General features: G+C 37.2%; 1 pseudogene; it reads left to right on the top strand.

Moving 5' to 3' along the window:
- Positions 1 to 600: 600 nt before the first annotated feature.
- LOC119511387 lies at positions 601 to 1267 on the top strand (annotated as a pseudogene).
- The last annotated feature ends 5793 nt before the right edge of the window (positions 1268 to 7060 follow it).

Genomic DNA, 7060 nt, shown 5'->3' with positions numbered 1-7060 from the left:
GCTAGGAATAAACTTAACCAAGGACATAAAATACCTCTACCCAGAACACTACAAAACTTTACTAAAAGATAAAAAATAAAGGACCTAGATAGGTGGAAAAAATATTCCATGCTCACGGATAGGAAGACTAAACGTCATTAAGATGTCAATTTTACCCAAACTGATCTACAGATTCAACACAATTCCAGTCAAAATTCCAACAACTTACTTTGCAGACTTGGAAAAACTAGTTATCAAATTTATTTGGAGAGAGGCCTTGGGTATGGCAAAGAGATGGGCAGAAAAGCCTTCAGGAGGTAGCTGGCTGCAGAAGCGGAGAGCCCAACCCCGGGGTCTGTGTGTCCCTAGCGGTCGCCAGCGAGGTAGCAGTCCCGGAGAAGGAGCGCCTGTGATGGAGGATGAAATTGTGTTCCCGGAGATTCAGAAGTGTTGAGTGTTGAGTCCTGACCACACGGGGTTCACCCCAGAGGAAAGCTGTCTTACAGAAGCATGCAGAGGATAAAACGAGATGATGTGGAAGTGCCTTGAAAAGGTTAAATACATCTAACTAATGCAATGTATTATTATTAATCTGTACTCCATCCTGCTTCGTATTTGTAAATGAGCAATCTTAACAGGTTCCACTGTTGGAAAAGAGATCAGACTTCTATCACCACGGTGGACGTGAGGTGTCTCAGTGACAGTCAATTACAGGAAGTACTTTGGAAGCTTGGATTTTCACCTGGCCCAATACTACCTTCCACCTGAAAAGTGTATGAAAATAAGCTGGTGTGGCTCCCTGTGCACCACCTGCGACAAATGGACCCAGACAGGCGGATGTACCGCAGGACAAAGATGACAGTGAAGAGCTTAATACCACTATCGTTTTGAAATCAAATATCAACTCTCAACAGAATATGACGAGGCACCCCCCAAAGAAGCTGGTTTTTGAAATACAAGAACCGCAGGAGGAGGTAGGAAAACCAAACTCCGATTACAATGATTCCAAGATGATAAAGAGGTCCGAGGCTCCCAACACAAGACCCAAAGCCCCAGATAGCTACTGCCTGGATTCTAAAACTCCCAAGGAAATAAGGGGTGCTGCAAGAGCATCAAAACCCATAATCAAGGAAGACAGTGAAACCAAAGACGACGACTACTACCCATTAGCCAGGGTTACTTGGTGCAGAAGACTGCAAGGGCTTTTGGTGGCCTTAGCCATCTTGGCATCTTCATCATTGTGGTTTTTGTCTACATAACTGTGGAAAAGAAGCCTCTCTTTGGTTAAATGTTTTGGGAGAGAAGCAGACCCAGCGAGGAAAGGAGTGTGTGCCTGGGTGATGTTCCGAGTCTGAAACTTCAGGAAAGAATGGAAGGACCCAGCCTCCCAGCCACATCTCCTCCATTGCACTGTGCTCTCTCACAGATCCCTGCCCATGCTCAGCCACCACCCCAGCACCTATGTCAAAGAGCATAGTGGTTGGGAAAATCCCCGTCTCCGCCATCATTAAAGATGCTCCCAAGTTTGAGCAGACTTCTAAAACAGGGAACCGTGCCTGGCATTTTTCTTTTCAACTATGGTGATAGGCCGTAGGTCAGATCTTACTCACTCTTCAAATTGTACAACCAACTACGGGAAAGGCTACAGCAGATAATTTAACAAAAGAGGAATGTGTCTAGTTTAGCAAATACAAAGCAATGTCCAACATCATCAGTGGTGAAAGGAAAACAATTTAGAACAAGGTAGCAATTTTGCTTTTGAAAGTTAGCCAGTTTTTTAAAAAACCAAGGCCTGGTGAGAGAGTGTAATAACCATGTGCTCTGGGGCCAGGAAGAGCTGGGGGTCACCTGGCTCCTTCCTTTATTGGCTCTGTGGTCTTGGGTGAGGGCATTATCCTCTCTGACCACAGTTTCAAAATCCAAAAGTAGGGCTAGTATAGACTTTTTAGGGTGAGGAACAATTCAAAGAAATAATGCATCTAAAGTACTCAGTGTGCTGCACACCTGACTTACAGGAAGTACCCACTAAATGCTTAATCAATGCTACCCTTTGGCACAATATTTCTACTCATGGGAGGAGCTAATCCTATATACAAAGTCTTAGATACCAAGAAGTTTACCGTAGCAATTTTTAGGGTATCAAAATATAGAATCAAACCAAATATCCAGGATTGGGGAATAGTTTCAAAAGTTGTAGTATAATCTTTTGATGGATGATTATACAGTAATTAAAAATGTCAATAATAAGTATATCATAACATAGAAAATGCTTATTTAAAAACATGTGAGAACAACTTTATTGAGATCTAATTCACATGCCATACAATTCATCTATTTAAAGTGTACAATTCAACAGTTTTAGTATATTCATAGCTGTGCAGCTATTATCACAACCAATTTTAGAATATTTTCATCACTCCAAAACCAAATCTCTAAAATGCTTATTTTTAAAAAATGCTTATTTTTTAATGGTTAACAAAAAAAGGCTACAAATTTGTTAGCATCATGTTATCACAACTGCATTAACAACACAGGGAGAAAATATGTCAAAATGGGAATAATAGTTCAGTGGTGGAACTCTGACTTTTTTCCCCTTGTTTCTATTTTTTCATAATTTTTTTAAAGATTTCTATAAGCAGTATGTATTAATTTGCTAAAGAGAGAAAATAAATTTTAATTTTTAAAAATTGAAAAAAAATTTATTTGGAAGGAAAAGGGGCCTTGAATTGCCAAAAACATCCTAAAAAAGAACAAAGTGGGAGGACTTATACTTCCAGACTTTGAAGCCTACTATAAAGCCACAGTGGTCAAAACAGCATGGTATTTGCACAAAGACAGATACACTGATCAAAGAAATTGAATTGAGAGTTCAGAAATAGTCCACCAGATCTATGGTCAGCTGATATTTGATAAGGCCCTCAAATCCACTGAACTGGAACAGAACACTCTCTTCAACAATTGAGGCTGGGAGAATTGGATATCCATAACCAAAAGAATGAAAGAGGACCCCTACCTCACACCATATACAAAAATTAACTCAAAGTGGATCAAATTCTCAATATAAGAAAATATCTTCGGGACCTAATAGTAGGAGGTAGCTTCTTAGACCCTACACCCAAAGCACAAGCAACAAAGTAAAAAGTAGATAAATGGGAACCCCTCAAAATCAAAAGCTTCTATGCCTCAAAAAATTTTGTCAAAGAGGTAAAGAGGCAGCCAACTCAGAGGGAGAAAATATTTGAAGACTATATATCTGATAAGAAACTGATATCCTGCATATATAAGGAAATCCTACAACTCAACAATAGTACAAATGGCCCAATTATAAAATGGGCAAAAGACAGGAAAAGGTATTTTTCTGAGGAGGAAATATAAATGGCTAAAAAACACATGAAAAAAAGTTCATATTCACTAGCTACTAAGGAAATGCAAATCAAGACCACAATGAGATATCATCTCATACCAATAAGAATGGCTGCCATTAAAAAACAGGAAACTATACATGCTGGAGAGGATGTGGAGAAATTGGAACTCTTATTCATTGCTGGTGGGAATGTATAATGGTACAGCCACTCTGGAAGATAGTTCGGTGGTTCCTCAGAAAACTAGATAGTGAGTTATCCTACAGCCTGGGAATTCCACTTCTTGGTATACACCCAGAAGATCTGAAAGCAGTGACATGAACAGACATTTGTGCACTGATGTTCATAGCAGCACTTCCAAGACATGGAAACAATCCAGGTGTCCTTCAACAGATGAGTGAGTAAACAAAATGTGTTATGTACATACAATGGAATACTATGCAAGGTCCTGAAACACAGGGCAACATGGATGAACCTTGAAGATATAATGCTGAATGAAATAAGTCAGGTACCACTTCTATGAACTCCCGGAAAAATGTAAAATCAATGTATTACAATGTAGAATATCGGGGACCTAGTGATAGACAGAAGTTAGTGTAAGGGGAATGATAATCTAACATGTTCAGATATGTTAATGATGGTAAACTCAAAGGTATGGGAATGGACAGGGGTGATGATTTTTTGTTAATGGGATTATAAGTATCAGAGCTGTACTGAAGGCAAATAGGATTGAAAGGGGTTGTTTAAAGGCATATATCCCACAGATCAGCACTACAAATATAGATAGGTGCTTGCATGATATACTTCTAAGGTATGACAGTAGTACAGAGAATTGACAACAGAATGGTAAATGTGAAAAATCTACCTATTGCATACCAGGGACTATAATTAATAGGAATACCTTATTAGTACCACACAAATACTAGGGACAAATATTTAAGGGCTGAAAAGACCTATGAGGTGTTTTGGGTTATGAGAATTGTTTAAAACGGAGAGTGATGAGGATTGTACAATTGAGTGATGATAATGTGAGATACGGATGGATTATCATGGACATAACATATGCTATGTGAATTTAGGGACCCCCTAATCTATAAGCCAAGCCCTCAATCTTGAGGCTTGCTCAGATGAAACTTATGGTTGTAAAGAGGAGGCCAAGCCCACCTATAATTAAGCATAGGAGTCACCCCCAAAGAAGCTCTTCTGTTGCTCAAATGTGGACTTTCTCTCTCTAAGCCTAACTCTGCAAATAAATTCATCACCCTCCCCCCCGGTATTTGACAGGACAGATGAAATGAGTCTCCCTGGCAACGTGGGACATGGATTCTGGGAATGAGCCTGACCCTGGCGTCAAGGGGTTGAGAATGTCTTTTTGGTCAAAAGGGGGAAAAGAAAGGCAATAAAATAGTTTCAGTGGATAAGAGAATTCAAATAGAGTCAAGAGGCTGTCCTGGAGGCTACTCCTATGCAAGCTTCAGATAGACATGCCAAATGGCCATAGTATGATAAGCCCAAGTCAACACTAGTCCCTCAAACCCTAAAAATACCTGGTTCCCTATCAGAGACTCTATAAAAATTTCACTCACTGAGTTTATTCTTCAGAAACTCAAATCTTCCAGAGAGCGCTTATGCCAGTGAAGTCCCAAAACCCAAAACCCTCCTCAAAAACATCAACCAGATATATCCCCTTTTCCCATAATGTCAACAACCCTTTTCAACATGAAGAGTTTAGGTAGTCCCTGCCTAGACATCCCTGAAGATTGGGGAAGTGATTAAACTAGAGGAAGGTGTAGCATCAGACAAGATGGAATTTAACAAAGGACTATGGATACTGAATCTCTATGTAATTTTCTTCTTAATTGCTAGGGTACTAGAATAGCTAGAAGGAAATAATTGAAATGGTGGAACTGTAACCCATAGCATCCTTTGTAATTTTTTCTATACCTACTTGTTGAATTATAATTTGAAAGTTATCACCTTTTTGTATATAGGTTGTATTTCACAATAAGGAAATAATTGAAACTGTGGAACTGTAACATAACATTCTTTGAAATTTGCTCTCTAACTACGTGTTAAATTGCACTTGGAAAGTTATCACTTCTATTATATATGTTATATTCCATAATAAATAATGATTAAAGTAAAAAAAATTAAAAAACAAATGTAATATAAATGTGATTAAGATGTTTAAAGAAATAAAAGAGGGTATTCCATATTGAAGTGACCAAGTAAATACCCAGCACAATGGTTGAAAATACTTGTACATCAAGGCTTGTCATTATGAAATTTCAGAACCCTGAGGAAAATGTGAAGATCCTAAAGCTTCCTTCAGGTTAGGATGGGAAACAAGTACATTATAAAAAATCAGAAAGGCATGGAATGTCACAAGAGCAACACCATGCACTAGAAGAAAATGGACGGATATCTCAAAATTTGATGAGAAAAAAATTAATTATTACCTAGAATTCTATACCCAACCGAACTATTGACTAAGTCTGAGGCTAGATTAAAGATAGTTTTAGAGGTGAAAAGTTTAAAAATTTTACCTCCCTTGTATGCTTTCTAAGGAAAATACAGGATGATGTGCTCTACAAAACTGAGGAAATAAGGAACAAAGAAGACATGGGATTCAGACAGCATAGGAGAAAGTCAAAGGGAATCTCAAGGTTGGTGTTGAGGAGAGAACCCAAGACGACAGCTGTGCATCAGACCTTGATTAAAGCAGGTCAGGAGATGTTGGGAAAGACTTGTTCAAAATGATTTTTATGGAATACAGGATGTATTTGAGTATATTGAAAGTATAACTAAAAAAACCAAGAGTACTATTATATTGAAAAGGATAAACAATATAGATACTACTTTGTCAACTGTGAATAACATTTACATAGTCATAATAATGTAAAATTTGAATAGCTATCTGGTCAAAATTATCATTTAATTATATTGGAAAGTTAAGGAAATGGCAAGTGATGGTAAATATTGCTTTCCTGCTTTTCCACACATTCTGCATATATTGCCAAAAAAGGTTTGCTCTCAGCTCTTTCCTTCATAATTTTAGGGTTTTTTTTAAAGGTTTAATTTTAAGTCTATGATTTCATTTTGAGTTAGTTTTTGAATAAGGCCAGAGCTGTCATAGTTTGCATATGGATATTCCAGAAAAATTTTGTTGAAAAGATTATACTTTATTGAATTACCTTTGCTTCTTTGTAAAAAAAAAAAAAAAAAATCAATTGTCCATGAATGTGTGGGTCTACTTCTGGACTTTCTAATTATTCCATTTGTCTAAGTATCTATCCTTTCATGAATACTGCCTATATTTATCTGTGTAACTTTTAGAAAGTCTTGAAATCAGATAATGTGAGTCCTTCAACTTTGTTGTCCTTTTTCAAAACTGTTTTAGCTTTTCTAGTTCTTTTGCCTTTTCATATAAATTTTAGAATAAACTTGAGATTTGTATCAAAAAATCCTGCTGGGATTTTTATTGGGATTGCAGTGAATCTATAATCAGTTTGGGGAGAATTGATTTCTTAACAATATGGAGTCTTCTAAGCCATAAACATATTTATCTATTTACTCAGTATCTCCTTGATTTCTTTCATCAGTGCTTCCAGTTGTCAGCAAACAGATTCTGCAAATATTTTGTTAGATTTATACCTAAGTATTTCATGATTTTTGGTGCTATTGTAGGTGACAATATTGTTTTTAGAATTTTGATTTTT

This window comes from Choloepus didactylus, chromosome 2, assembly GCF_015220235.1.
Source record: "Choloepus didactylus isolate mChoDid1 chromosome 2, mChoDid1.pri, whole genome shotgun sequence".
NCBI lineage: Eukaryota > Metazoa > Chordata > Mammalia > Pilosa > Megalonychidae > Choloepus > Choloepus didactylus.
Note: the sequence above shows the minus strand (reverse complement) of the source record. Positions and strands in the feature narration are given on the sequence as shown.